We start from the raw sequence: 14,694 nt of genomic DNA on the forward strand, positions 1-14,694 counted from the left end.
CACCACACACACACCCTTTTTCCTCACTCGGGACAAACTCTATGCTACATTTTGTCCATCATTCTCAGTAACCTAACATGTTTTTTAGCTATTTTGAAATAAGTACAAAGTAAGCCCACTATGAGATCACGTCCCATGTGTTAAAAACAAAACAAATTATGGTGAGGTCATTGTAAACTGTCATGGACTGTTAAATGTCCTGCTTGAAGTTATGTGTGTGTAGCTATTGGAGCATAATAACGGGAATGAAAGACACGGGGAATGAAATGAAAACATCATTTAATCTCCCTGTTGCAGTGAAATGATGGCTGTTTTTTGTGGTTTAAAAAAATTTAGGCAAAAATCTGTAGGATTTTGTGCAAAATAATGAGCTCTAATTACCGTATTTTCTGGACTATAAGTCGCTCTTTCTGATGTGTGTAGACTCTGGTACTGTGGAGCTCTCACAGATGAGTCGAAGATCGTCAATAAAAACATTGGTGCTGCAAAATGTCTAAATTTTGTCCAGTGTCAGATGTTAAACCTGCCCAGATATGAATAAAATACCGTATTTTCTGGACTATAAGTCGCACAATGCCAAAAATGCTGAATTAGGTAGAAAAAAAACATACATAAGTCGCATTTTTTGCAGGTAATTTACCGTATTTTCCGGACTATAAGTCGCACTTTTTTTCATAGGTTGGCTGTTCCTGCGACTTATACTCCAGAGCGACTTATAAATGGAAAAAGTTTTTATGTTACATAAACACTGGACACCTTTTCTGTTCATGTTTATTTTTTGTGTAGCTAAATAACCATTGTGTTAGCATATGCTAACCATGTTAGCATATCTTACACCTATTCAGCCTGTTCTCTATTCTTTTATTGTTAGAACTTGCCTTCCAAGAGGACGTAATGTCTGTTTTGGTCAAGTAGTTTGGAAAATAAATTACCCACAAAAGCTGCACGGCGGTCAAGTGGTTAGCGCACAGACCTCACAGCTTGGAGACCAGCGTTCAATTCCATCCTCGGCCATCTCTGTGTGGAGTTTGCATGTTCTCCCCGTGCATGCGTGGGTTTTCTCCGGGTACTCCGGTTTCCTCCCACATTCCAAAAACATGCTAGGTTAATTGGCGACTCCAAATTGTCCATAGGTATGAATGTGAGTGTGAATGGTTGTCTGTCTATATGTGCCCTGTGATTGGCTGGCCACCAGTCCAGGGTGTACCCCGCCTCTTGCCCGAAGACAGCTGGGATAGGCTCCAGCTCCTTATTCATTTTTCAAAGGTGTGTCATTGATAGCTTACCACATTAGTGCCTAATGCAAGGGTGTCCAATGTGTGGCCCAGGGCTAATTACGGCCTGCAGCTTTTTTTTTTGGTACATACCAAAAAATATGATTAAACAAGAAGTCTGCAGCTCTGGTTTTCAAAGTCACTTCTGGCCTAATAGAAGGACTCGCTTGAGGTTTGGACTTTCCGATGCCGGTGAGCGCACCTTGCATGTGATTGGTGGAGAATAAGGAAGTGCTGTGTGAGTGTGGAAAGGACGCAAAGACTGTGTACTGAGCACTGCTCTTGACGTGTTAAGGTTAGAATCGAGTTAAAAGTAGTCATGTGACTCTGTCGGGGGCGCTACCAAAATAACGTGCCACATTTCACGAGTGGCAACGGGCGTTTTTAATCTCCCTGCTTTGAAATGATGGCCGCTGTACACCTCACCCAATGCGACGCGCATCTTACAGAACCGCAGTCTTTTATTAAAAGAGAAATTTGATCGTCTTTTGTGTCCCGATTGCTCTTATTTCCCCACCGTTCTGCCTGACCCGGTACAAAATAGAGCCCGCCCCCGGTGCCTCCTTTGTGAGTCCACACAGACAACTGTAACATTAAGCCTATTTACAGCAGACACAGAGAGGGAAAGGGATATAAGAGGTAAGCCCTATAGGCCTACACATGCAGCCGAAGAGGAAGTGAGGATCAGCATCGGCATGGGCAACACAAAAGAGGGGGGGGGGGGGCGTAAATTGAAAACAAGGCCCCGGTTTGAGGCACAGGCGCAGGACACCGCACATCCCCGAAGCTTGGCTTTTATCTCCCACCACTTTTATTTTCTCAGCGGCTTTGAAAACAAGCCGGATTGATGTGGGCCTGCGCACTTTTGTGATGGCAGCTTGGATGTCACCAGCAATGAAAGGCTATCTTTCTATCAGCACCGAGCGAGAGAGACGCAAGCGAGAGGGATCTTATCTTTTTAAGCCGCGCCAGGCTCATCTGTCATGCTGCGGCCTGGTTAGTCATTCCAGTTTGTCGTCATTGGTCAGGATGGATGGGACACCAGGAACCTTTGATTGGCGTTGCATTGCTTCATCTGTCAAATTCTCATGCCGACGAATGCAGTTTTGGAAAAGAAGCAGTTGGACAAATGACAATTGTGGCGCCCTCTGTGGTTCATGTTGGGAATGCTTTCAACTTCAATAAGAGGGTATCCAAAGTGCGGCAGAAGTAATTTAACATTTTTATATGCCTCTAATGAAGTCAAAATATTCCGACAATAAAGTTACATTATTATATATTTTTATAATATTTTTTTGTAATATTGCTCAATATTACTAAAATAAATAAATAATTAAAAAAAAATCTTGCTCAATAGCTGCAAGGTGGTCGAGCGGTTAGCACGCAGACTTCACAGCTAGGAGACCAGGGTTCAATCCCACCCTTGACCATCTGTGTGTGGAGTTTGCATGTTCTACCCGTGCACGCGTGGGTTTTCTCCGGGTATTCCGGTTTCCTCCCACATTCCAAAAAGATGCCAGGTTAATTAGAGACTCCAAATTGTCCATAGGTATGAATGTGAGTGTGAATGGTTGTTTGTCTATATGTGCCCTGTGATTGGCTGGCCACCAGTCCGTCGGGAAAGTAAGTATTACATGTTATCATGAATGTTAGTTCACGATGACAGCATGTACATAAAACCATAAAATATTGTTGGAGTTAGGCTGCACAGTGATCGAGTGGTTAGCGAGCCGACCTCACAGCTAGGAGACCAGGGTTCAATTCCACCCTCGGCCATCACTGTGTGGAGTTTGCATGTTCTCCCCGTGCATGCGTGGGTTTTCTCCGGGTACTCCGGTTTCCTCCCACATTCCAAAAACATGCTAGGTTAATTGGCGACTCCAAATTGTCCATAGGTATGAATGTGAGTGTGAATGGTTGTTTGTCTATATGTGCCCTGTGATTGGCTGGCCACCAGCACCCCCGCAATGAATAATCTTGCTCAAATTTGACAGACGGCTCAACAACCCAAAATTACAATGTGTTTTCGATTTTTTGTGGTCAATAACAGCGGCACCATGTGTCGTATTCATCAGAAAAATAATAGCAAAAGCAACACAGTAGAGCTTCATATTTTGACCATATTTTCAACCTTTTGTGTGCAGAAGCTCAGGTGTAGAAGCGTTACTCGGCCCGAAAGGTGATATCCTGTCATTAAGAAGCCCACCATGATATTAACTCAAGTTAGGTGTCGGTTAGCCAAACAGATTAGCTAAACTGGAATAATAGCCCGAAGCCAAGTGCTGAAAACCCCAATAAGTAGGTTTTTATATACGTGCTGATACTCTTACATTTATATAGCTGCGAAATCAGTCAGCGTTCATAAGCCCAGCCTCCGAGGGGGAAGACATTAGTTTCCGTTTCTGGCCGTGACCCTGCTGGGTTTTGGCTTTATGCCTCTTTCTTTCTCCGTGACCCCGAATAACCCGGCTTCAAACCCCCTAACCCCCTTAGTGAGAATGAGGTAAGTGGCTCCAGACATGGCCCCGAGGAGAAGTGTCAATCATGCTGTGGGAATCATTAGGATCCCGCCGTCCACCGAAAACATCAGCGGATAGTGAAAGGGAATTTGGGAATGGGAATGGCGTTCAACTAAATAGTAGTTGTCGCTGTCACTCATCATGTCTACTTACCTGCAATCCCACCTCTTTCTGACCGTGTCATCGCCACGGTAGCCACAGGGGGAAGAGAAGTACGCTTAAAATGATCCACTGAGGGGTGGGGGGGTGGGGGGGGGTCACTGTGTTATCGCTGAGCTGTCATCACATATGTCAACTCACTCAAGTCGAGACAGATTCAGTTACATGTACTAGTAGGCTGCTTATGCTAGTGCATCTTTTGTGGATTTTTTTATATTTTATACTTCAGTTTATATGATTGAAGCTTGTTTTTATGTCCGAGGTCACGCCAAGGTCAACTTCCTCTTATTGTCATCACCTCACTTGCACCAAACGGGACCTCATTCATTCATTTTCTACCACTTTTTCCTCACGAAGGGGTGCTGGAGCCTATCCCAGCTGTCTTTGGGCCAGAGGCGGGGTACACCCTGGACTGGTGGCCAGCCAGCCAATCACAGGGCACATATAGACAAACAACCATTCACACTCAAATTCATACCTATGGACAATTTGGAGTGGCCGATTAACCTAGCATGTTTTTGGAATGTGGGAGGAAACCGGAGTACCCGGAGAAAACCCACGCATGCACGGGGAGAACATGCAAACTCCACACAGAGATGGCAGAGGGTGGAATTGAACCCTGGTCTCCTAGCTGTGAGGTCAGCGCGCTAACCACTCGATCACCGTGCAGCCTACCTCCAACAATATTTTATGGTTTTATGTACATGCTGTCACCGTGAACTAACATTCATGATAACATGTAATACTTACTTTCCCGACGGACTGGTGGCCAGCCAATCACAGGGCACATATAGACAAACAACCATTCACACTCACATTCATACCTATGGACAATTTGGAGTCGCCAATTAACCTAGCATGTTTTTGGAATGTGGGAGAAAACCTACGCATGCACGGGGAGAACATGCAAACTCCACACAGAGATGGCCGAGGGTGGAATTGAACCCTGGTCTCCTAGCTGTGAGGACTGCGCGCTCCAAACAGGACCTGATGTGTATATTTATGTGAAACAGAACATGTACAGAACTTTTTTTTTTTTGTCGTTTATCATCTCTAATACGCATTACAGCTGAATTGACGCAAAGATTCCATTGTTCTACCTCCGTGCTCAACATGAGTCGCTTTAGCGCGAAAGGCATAACTCGTCGTGACAGGTGAACCTCTCAGGGTTAGATGCGCCGCGACACCAGAGACGCTTAGCCGACTAATTCAACTAATTCTGGTATTTTTATGAGTGGGAAAGCTCCGGGTGAATGGAGAGGAGCAGAGTCGTTCCTCATTTTTGGAATTCTTGCCACCTCTGAGTGGTAAATCAACAGTCAGTGAAGGGACATGCGTACACACAGCTTTTCCCCCGACGCCTCCTCTGCTTTTTAAAGCCAGGTGTGTGACGCAGAGCCAAGTTAAACGTTAATCCCTGTTGTGGGGATGTGCCGTTTCCTCGCCGCATAGCTCCTGGTGACGAGTCTCAAACAGTTCTAATTGGGACTGAGGACACACATCACATCAGGGCTAGCTACCTGCAGTCTGCTAAGCATACTTTTTTTTGGTGTTGACAATATTTGGTAATGGTTTTAGTTCATTTGAACATGCATCAGATTACAATTGAATGCATCACATAATCAGTTCACAGTTCCACATGTCCAAAAGGAGTAGGAAGAAGCAAAGCTTATTAAATCCTACCCCTCCATCTGGTACTTTTACAATCAGTAACTGTTACATTTGTTCACTTCCTGCTTTCCTAAAATGGTAATGGTTTTATTTAATTTGAACATGCATCAGATTACAATTGAATGCATCACATAATCAGTTCACAGTTCCACATGTCCAAAAGGAGTAGGAAGAAGCAAAGCTTATTCAATCCTACCCCTCCATCTGGTACTTTTACAATCAGTAACAGTTACATTTGTTCACTTCCTGCTTTCCTAATATGGTAATGGTTTAATTTCATTTGAACATGCATCAGATTACAATTGAATGCATCACATAATCAGTTCAGAGTTCCACATGTCCAAAAGGAGTAGGAAGAAGCAAAGCTTATTAAATCCTACCCCTCCATCTGGTACTTTTACAATCAGTAACTGTTACATTTGTTCACTTCCTGCTTTCCATAATACAGTTTAAGTTTTTTTTTTGTTTTTTTTTAATAATGTACCTCGTACCGAAGTACGAGGTGATATGACCATACAATGACATAATGGGTACCATAGTAAGTGTCATTTTTTAGCTAATTGATTATTTTTAGCCTGATGCATTATTTTAGCTGTTTGAAGATGAACTATATCAGCAAGTTGAAGTATTTCAGATTTTAGAAATAAGGAGTTAGTATGTTCTCTGTAGGCGGCATTATGAATTATCCTTACTGACCTTTTTTTGCAGTACATTTAGCGAGTGAAGATTGCTTTTATAGTTATATTTCAATAGTATATACATGCATGTATGTAGAATTGCCATTAATTCAGATGTCACAGACATTCCCTGTACTATGTGTTGTACCACTCGAGTAGAGCGGGGTGGATTTTTTCCCCCCCAAGGTTCTACTGTAAGACGGTGAAATCCCAAACATGGCAGCACACAAGCTGGTGGCGTGAGCATCTTCCAACTTCAGCTCAGATTCCTCCTATATTGTGCCACGGTCTTCCACTTTAGCTCTTACTTATAAAGCTGCTCCTTATACATCCTCGAGTGATGACCTCACTCTTTTCAAGTTAATACCAAACCTCTTCTATATGACATTGTCTAATCTTTAAGCCTCCGCTAACCCAAAGTTACCCAACCCAAATGTTCGGCATGAGGTAGCCGCATTTAATTACAGATTCAAAACTTTCTTAGTCTTAACCTGCTTTATGAGACGCGAATACGCTCCTAAACTCTGTTTGAGGTTTACAAAGGAACCACTTAGCATTGTGTTTGCAGAGGTGAGCGGAAAAGCAAACATTGCCGGAGTAAGAAAACACAAAGGCACTTAGCGGATAGAAGGACAAGGTGCTGAACGGGGTTGTCGTTGATATGTTTGTGTGATGAAGTACTTCATGTAAAATGGACCGTACGTTGATAATACATTGTACTAATAACCCTACACAAATCAGTTGTTGTTTAGTCCTGTCTTGGCGAAAAGGATGAGGGTTGATGTTTCTTTACGTTTTGGAGGCCGGTTGCGAGCACTTCGGCCTGGCTGGGTGATGTGTGTAGACTCTGGTACTGTGGAGCTCTCCGAAATGAGTCGAAGATCGGTGATAAAAACATTGGCGCTACAAAATGTCAAAATTTTTCGAGTGTCAGATGTTAAACCTGCCCCGATATGAACAAAATACCATATTCTTGGACTATAAGTCGCTTTGGAATATAAGTTGCACAATGCCAAAAATGCATAATTAGGTACAAAAAAAAACATACATAAGTCGCATTTTTTACAGGTAATTTACTGTATTTTCCAGACTATAAGTGTCATTTTTTTTCATAGGTTGGCTGTTCCTGCGACTTATACTCCAGAGCGACTTATAAATGAAAAAACTGTTTATGTTATGCCATCAAAGAGGACGTAATGTCTGTTTTGGTCACGTAGTTTGGAAAATAAATTACCCGCAAAAGCTGCACGGAAAAAATACTGTATTTTCTGGACTATAAGTCGCTTCGGAGTATAAGTCGCACAAGGCCAAAAATGCATAATTAGGTAGAAAAAAAACATACATAAGTCGCACTGGAGTATAAGTCGCACAATGCCAAAAATGCATAGTTAGGTAGAAAAAAAACACATATAAGTCGCACTGGAGTATAAGTTGCATTTTTTGCGTGTAATTTATTTTCCAAACTACTTGACCAAAACAAACATTACATCCTCTTGGAAGGCAAGTTCTAACAATAAAATAATAATAATACATAATAATAATAATTTTTTTTGTATAGCGCTTTTCAGAGTACTCAAAGATGCTTTACAGTGAAGAAAAAAGGAATAAAAAAAATAGAGTTGATTTAAAACATAGTAAACGATGCATTAAAATACAATATCCATACATTCATTCAGAGCTAAAACAAGGCTAAAAGCGGCTAATAGAGGCTAATAGTGAACAGGCTGAATAGGTGTAAGATATGCTAACACAATGGTTATTCAGCTACACAACAAATAATAAATAAACATGAACAGAAAAGGTGTCCAGTATTTATGTAACATAAACAGTATTTCGCTCTGGAGTATAAGTCGCAGGAACAGCCAACCTATGAAAAAAAGTGCGACTTATAGTCTGGAAAATACGATAATGACAACAAAGCAACACTGACACAAGAAATTTTCATATGATTTAACTGCAAGATAGTCAAATCACACCCCTCCGAGTCGAACAATGGACTATTCCAAGGCACATCTGATAATTATTGTATCAATGTACTTTGTGAGAGTATAGACCCAATGAAAAACATCAAGGTCTCACCCAAAACAAGGGAGTCCAGATGCCTTTGACAGTCCAAAGATGTATTTTCCTGCCTTTGTTACAACTGTGTCCAAAAGCATCGAACCCTCCCTCATTCCCTCCAGCCCACGGCCTGTCAAAGAGATAAAATATGAAGGAAATACACTTCTGTGTTTCTTCCCTCTTGGCCATCTCATGTGCAGATGAAATCTCCATTTATAAACCGCAAGGTTTGGGTATTCCAAAACCCCGTCATCCATTCAGGACATAGTTAGATGTAATATTCTTCCGTCTTTCAGCATAATCTTGTAACATGAGATGATGGTGTATTTTCCTCCTTATCTCATCTCATCTCTGTTTTAGCACATGAACTCAGGAGGCTTCGGAGGTGGGAACTTGGCTCCGATAGGCAAATGAAACCCAATGAGAAACACATGTTGTACAAATATGACGCCCAGTTCTGATAACAGCGTGCTTGTGTTTCATATGATATATGCATACATTGCATATAAGCAGCACTTAATCAGTAAGCAGGGCCCCTTTATGGTATTCGTACGCTGATGATGTGTGAAGCAAGGGACTATAATGTACACAATGTTATCCCGCAGGATTCCGTTCGGATAAAACGGCCATTCCTTTTATTTGAGAAGGAAAAACAAAACATTTATTGGCCACAAGAATTTGTCTGGCAGTTTCATAGAGCCCTGTACCATTTCAAAGTATTAGGAATGAATGTGTTCCGAGTTGAATTGTTTGTGTTATGACAGTTATGACAGTAGGTTTATGAAAAAATGATGTGTTCAAAGGTTGTCTCAGACACAAAGCAGACCCAAGGAATATCAAATGATGCACTCGGGGGTTCTTATGACAAAACGATATACAAATGTTAGTTGCGATTAAAGCAAGAGGAAAAAATGGCACCATTTTGATATGTATGGATAGAAAAGAGTAAAGCCTGTAAGTGATGTAACATGACACTTGTTGGAGGCTGCTGTTGTTGCCTGGTGTCCAAAAGTACACACGTAGTAAGTGGAAGCCAGGTGTGTGCGCATGTTTTGTTAAGAAAATGGAGATGCCGTTTTGCCAACACCGTGTCCTAACAAAATATTCCCATATAAAGTTCACGAGATGAGACGATACACGAGAACGCGCAGGACAACATTTTACCGTTACTTTCAAGAAAAGTGCAATGAAAAAATACCGGTACTCCGGTTCCCTCCCACATTCCAAAAACATGCATGTTAGGTTCATCTCCAAATTGTCTATAAGTATGAATGTGAGTGTCTACTCTATATGTGCCCTGTGATTGGCTGGCTGCCTCTCACCCGAAGTCAGCTGGGATGGGCTCGAGCATACCCCCGCGACACAATGGCATAGAAAGTAATGGTAATAGTTTTATTTCATTTGAACATGCATCAGATTACAATTGAATGCATCACATAATCAGTTCACAGTTCCACATGTCCAAAAGGAGTAGGAAGAAGCAAAACTTATTAAATCCTACCCCTCCATCTGGTACTTTTACAATCAGTAACTGTTACATTTGTTCACTTCCTGCCTTTCCAATATAATAAACAATTTATTTTTTATTTTCATTTTCATTTTCATTTTTACATACCAAAGTACGAGGTGATATGACCATACTTTTAATTTATTTTTTATTTATTTTATTTATTTTTATTTTTATTTTTATTTTTATTTTTATTTTTATTTTTATTTTTATTTTTATTTTTATTTTTATTTTTATTTTTATTTTTATTTTTATTTTTATTTTTATTTTTATTTTTATTTTTATTTTTATTTTTATTTTTATTTTTATTTTTATTTTTATTTTATTATTTTTTTTATTTTTATTTTTTTTGTTATTTGTTATTTGTTATTTTTTATTTTTTATTTTTTATTTTTTATTTTTTATTTTTTATTTTTTATTTTTTATTTTTTATTTTTTATTTTTTATTTTTTATTTTTTTGTCACGTACCAAAATACGAGTACAAATGACATAATGGGTACCATAGTAACTGTCAATATAGTGATAGATATATATATATACAGTGAAGAAAATAAGTATTTGAACACCCTGCTATTTTGCTATTTCTCCCACTTAGAAATCATGGAGGGGTCTGAAATTTTCATCGTAGGTGCATGTCCACTGTGAGAGAGATAAACTAAAAAGAAAAATCCAGAAATCACAATGCATGATTTTTTTAACAATTTATTTGTGTGATACAGCTGCTAATAAGTATTTGAACACCTGAGAAAATGAATGTTAATATTTGGTACAGTAGCCTTTGTTTGCTATTACAGAGGTCAAACGTTTCCTGTAGTTTTTCACCAGGTTTGCACACACTGCAGGAGGGATCTTGGCCCACTCCTCCACACAGATCTTCTCTAGATCAGTCAGGTTTCTGGGCTGTCGCTGAGAAACACGGAGTTTGAGCTCCCTCCAAAGATTTTCGATTGGGTTCAGGTCTGGAGACTGGCTGGGCCATGCTAGAACCTTGATATGCTTCTTACGGAGCCACTCCTTGGTTTTCCTGGCTGTGTGCTTCGGGTCGTTGTCGTGTTGGAAGACCCAGCCACGACCCATCTTCAATGCTCTGACAGAGGGAAGGAGGTTGTTCCCCAAAATCTCACAATACACGGCCCCAGTCATCCTCTCTTTAATGCAGTGCACTCGTCCTGTCCCATGTGCAGAAAAACACCCCCAAAGCATGATGCTACCACCCCCATGCTTCACAGTAGGGATGGTGTTCTTCGGATTGTACTCTTCATTCTTCTTCCTCCAAACACGCTTATTGGAATTATGACCAAAAAGTTCTATTTTGGTCTCATCTGACCATAAAACTTTCTCCCATGACTCCTCTGTATCATCCAAATGGTCATATGCAAACTTAAGACGGGCCTTGACATGTGCTGGTTTAAGCAGGGGAACCTTTCGTGCCATGCATGATTTCACATCATGACGTCTTAGTGTATTACCTACAGTAACCTTGGAAACGGTGGTCCCAGCTCTTTTCAGGTCATTGACCAAGTCCTGTCGTGTAGTTCTGGGCTGATTCCTCACCTTTCTTAGAATCATTGAGACCCCACGAGGTGATATCTTGCATGGGGCTCCACTCCGATTGAGATTGACCGTCATGTTTAGCTTCTTCCATTTTCTAATGATAGCTCCAACAGTGGACCTTTTTTCACCAAGCTGCTTGGTAATTGCTCCGTAGCCCTTTCCAGCCTTGTGGAGGTGTACAATTTTGTCTCTGGTGTCTTTGGACAGCTCTTTGGTCTTCGCCATGTTACAAGTTAAAGTCTTACTGATTGTATGGGGTGGACAGGTGTCTTTATGCAGCTAACGACCTCAAACAGGTGCATCTGATTCAGGATGATACATGGAGTGCAGGTGGACTTCTAATGGGCAGACTAACAGGTCTTTCAGGGTCAGAATTCTAGATGATACACAGGTGTTCAAATACTTATTTGCAGCTGTATCACACAAATAAATTGTTAAAAAATCATGCATTGTGATTTCTGGATTTTTCTTTTTAGTTTATCTCTCTCACAGTGGACATGCACCTACGATGAAAATTTCAGACCCCTCCATGATTTCTAAGTGGGAGAAATAGCAAAATAGCAGGGTGTTCAAATACTTATTTTCTTCACTGTATACTGTATATATATATCGCACATCATGACAGATGGATGAATATTGCCATGTACCAATTTAATTTGTACTATGTTACACTCTTCTGCACTCTGTGTGTATGCTAGCAGCCCCGCCTCCACCCACTGAGACAGACTATGACCAAGGTGCTAAAACCAATGCACAGATTGAGAGATCATATCAGACTTTAATCTTGTGAGATCTTGTGTCACAAGATCTTGCGATCTTACCCCTATTGTTTACAACCTGGACGCTTTTGAAGAAATACTTGTCGTGACTTTGCATTTACGGGAAATCGCCGTATCACTTATGTTGTTTGTTTAATAGGGGCTCCTAATACACGTTTGGCAGCCTATAGACGTACTAAAGATGCGTGTTTGTGTATTTGTGCGCCACCATAGACGTGCAGCACCACCAAGAATGTAAACAAAGTCATCTCTGGAGACTCGACGGCGTCTTCTGCCGAGGCTGCTACCCACACTCTCTGCTGTATTGTTGTGCTAAAGCGGCCATGTCTCTGAGCCCTTTAAGGTGCAGATGACGAAGCAGGAAGTCGAGAATGCGTGGTAACGAGAAAACGCGTTGTGAAAGATGCACCGCGCCGTGTCTTCTGTGTTTGCGTGATGAATGGCATCTCGCTATGTTCCTGCGAGCTATGACTCAGCATCATTTGCTTCACCAGGCTGCTGCCTTGGCATCCCTCCGTCGCCGTGGCGGCAGCCAAGTCCTGCTGATTTGCCGATGTTGTTAGAAGAGAATTACAGAAAATATACGCCCGAAAAATCAAACGCATGTGTCTCGATCCTCTACCACTTGTACAAAGGTGCGTCTTTTTTTAAAAGACGCCTTTCATGCTGCTTGACGGAGCACAACCATCTGTGCGGAGCAGCAGGGGAGACCGGAATCGAGATTAAACCTTCCCTCTGACTTCAGTCGAGTCCCCGGGGGAACAAAGCTATCAGAAGATGCCCTCATTGGATGCTTTCTTAATTTAGTCAACCTCCTCTGCGCTAATGCTGCTTCATTTATGTGAGAGCCATTACTTTGACCTCCAGTGGATGCTGAAAAACTACACAAGCATCTGGAAGTGATACTTTTATATGAGAACGCATTATATTTGTAGCCCAAAAGCCTCGATTCGGTGTTATATAACAGAACAGCTTGAGGCACAGCTTGACAAAAAAATAAAGGCCAAGGTTGGTTCAGCGCTGCGGCAATGATTAATTTATCAGCAGATGACAAGAATTACAGGATATACATAGAGACGCTGCGTGTTAATCATTCAACTTTGTGTCGTCTGCAGTTAATCTGATGTCTTTATAACTAAAAGGCAAATAGTTAATTATAGCTTATGACTAACAAACAAGCGCGGTCGGTCGCAAGAGCGGCATCGTCCACTCTTGTAAACAACAATTACACATAATCGCCACCTTCCTTCTGCCAAAAAAATGAGCTTCAAGTCCACATTTTAGACAAGAGCGAGGGCGGCAGCGTGCCCGTCTTTTTTGTATACAAAAGAGTCGGTAACTGAAAGAAGGGTTTGGGAAGGGTTCCAACAAACCAAACAAAAAGACTATAGTTGTCAGGCCGCAATGTGTTCCAAGCCCGAGGACTCTTTGGTGCCTCAACCTAATACATACAAGCTCCGTTTTTTTGGGGTGGGAGATTTTTAGGGGTGCACTTAGTGGGAATTGAACCTAAAACGCCTTTGGGTGGTGGGTATGATTCTGACGTCTCAAATTGTTACATCTCCAAGAGCGGTTTGGGAGACATACTGCTGGCTTTACGCAACGTTTATGCGTGACACACCACCGCTTTAACAATACCAATCTATTTAGTGCCGCATGGTGGTCGAGTGGTTAGCATGCAGACCTCACAGCTAAGAGACCAGGGTTCAATTCCACCCTCGGCCATCTCTGTGTGGAGTTTGCATGTTCTCGGTTTCCTCCCACATTCGAAAAACATGCTAGGTTAATTGGCGACTCCAAAATGTCCATAGGTATGTAGGTATGGCAACACAGGTCTTAAGACCAAGTGCCGAATTTATCTGTAGCGGTCAAAATGTATCTGTGGCAGGACAAATGTAGAAACTTGCACAGGAAACACCAGCATGGTCCTATTTATACTATTTTGACATGAAAACAAGCCTCACAGCAAGGAAACCCGAGTTCAATTTGGAGTTTGCATGTTCTCCCCGTGCATGCGTGGGTTTTCTCCGGGTACTCCGGTTTCCTCCCACATTCCAAAAACATGCTAGGTTAATTAGCGACTCCAAATTGTCCATAGGTATGAATGTGAGTGTGAATGGTTGTTTGTCTATATGTGCCCTGTGATTGGCTGGCCACCAGTCCAGGGTGTACCCCGCCTCTTGCCCAAAGACAGCTGGGATAGGCTCCAGCACCCCTGCGACCCTCGTGAGGAAAAAGCGGTAGAAAATGAATGAATTTAGCCTCCAATTTATTTATTATGAACTTAGGGTTGAAACTGACTGGTGAAGATGGACAAAGTAAGAAACCAAATGTACCACTTCCACACGGAATGAGAGGAACTTTTTTTTCCATGGCTGTAAGTTTACTGCTGCCTTATGAACTTGACGCCTCGAGTCGCTATGATTACCGTAATGACCAGTATATTACCGGAAAGCTTGATTAGTTTAAAAATAGCATTGCAAAAGAGCTAA

At 41.6% G+C, this 14,694-nt stretch overlaps 1 protein-coding gene across 1 annotated transcript in view; it reads left to right on the forward strand.

Moving 5' to 3' along the window:
• Nucleotides 1–14,694, forward strand: part of pphln1 (periphilin 1) — a 104,425-nt gene that overhangs the window by 77,351 nt on the left and 12,380 nt on the right. The gene's annotated exons all lie outside the window — the stretch shown is intronic.

The sequence above is a fragment of the Doryrhamphus excisus genome, chromosome 7 (genome assembly GCF_030265055.1).
Source record: "Doryrhamphus excisus isolate RoL2022-K1 chromosome 7, RoL_Dexc_1.0, whole genome shotgun sequence".
Lineage (NCBI taxonomy): Eukaryota > Metazoa > Chordata > Actinopteri > Syngnathiformes > Syngnathidae > Doryrhamphus > Doryrhamphus excisus.